This window comes from Lathyrus oleraceus, chromosome 2 (assembly GCF_024323335.1).
Source record: "Lathyrus oleraceus cultivar Zhongwan6 chromosome 2, CAAS_Psat_ZW6_1.0, whole genome shotgun sequence".
NCBI classification, from domain to species: Eukaryota; Viridiplantae; Streptophyta; class Magnoliopsida; order Fabales; family Fabaceae; genus Lathyrus; species Lathyrus oleraceus.
Window position 1 is genome coordinate 2080513 of NC_066580.1, and position 1104 is coordinate 2081616.

The 1104-nt window shown below is 43.5% G+C and overlaps 1 pseudogene; it reads left to right on the forward strand.

Moving 5' to 3' along the window:
- Window positions 1-486: 486 nt before the first annotated feature.
- On the forward strand, window positions 487-586 carry LOC127124136 (uncharacterized; annotated as a pseudogene).
- The last annotated feature ends 518 nt before the right edge of the window (window positions 587-1104 follow it).

Sequence of the window (1104 nt, forward strand, 5' to 3'; positions counted from 1 at the left end):
GGTGCGTACAAAGCATTATTGCTCTTATATGAAAAGTTTGGATGGTTCTTCCAATTTGGGTTATAGGTATTCGAGTAAGGGCTTCCTTGAGCATAGTTTACTTGCTCTGCTTGGATTCCAGTCAAGAGTTGACATTCCGCAGGAGTGTGACCTTGGATTCCACAGACCTCGCAATTCTGAGTTATAGCAACCACGGCGGCTGGAGGTGATACGTTTAGACTTTCAATTTTCTGGACCAAAGCATCCACTTTTGCATTAACGTGATCAAGGTTACTTATCTCGTACATGCCAGTTTTCGTTTGAGGTTTTTCCACCGTTGTTCGTTCGGTTCCCCACTGATAGTGGTTTTGGGCCATGCTCTCGATAAGCTGGTAAGCATCAGCATAAGGTTTGTTCGTTAATGCACCACCTGCAGCGGCGTCTATTGTTAACCTTGTGTTGTATAAGAGACCATTATAAAATGTATGAATTACTAACCAGTCTTCCAAACCATGGTGTGGGCAAAGTCTCATCATGTCCTTGTATCTTTCCCATGCTTCGAAAAGAGACTCGTTGTCTTTCTGTTTAAATCCGTTTATCTGGGCTCTTAACATAGCTGTTTTGCTTGGCGGAAAATATCGGGCAAGAAAAATTTTCTTCAACTCGTTCCATGTGGTGACTGAGTTGGAAGGGAGAGATTGAAGCCATCTTCTAGCGCTATCTCTTAATGAGAAAGGAAAAAGACGAAGTCGAATTGCCTCTGAAGTGACACCATTAGCTTTAACAGTATCGGCGTATTGGACAAATACGGATAAATGTAGGTTTGGATCTTCGGTAAGATTTCCGGAGAATTGGTTCTGTTGCACAGCCTGCAACAGCGAAGGTTTAAGTTCGAAGTTGTTTGCTTCGATTGCGGGCGGAGCAATACTTGAATGCGGCTCATCTTGCGATGGAGCGGCGTAATCTCTAAGAGCACGAGCTGGTTATGCCATCTCGGGTGAAAGAAGAAAATCTTTGAGATCAGGAAATTCGATAGGAGGGAGATTATTTTCAGCACGGTATTCCCGAATTCGTCGTAAGACTCGGAGATACAGTTCGATATCGTTGATTCGTAAATAGAGCGGT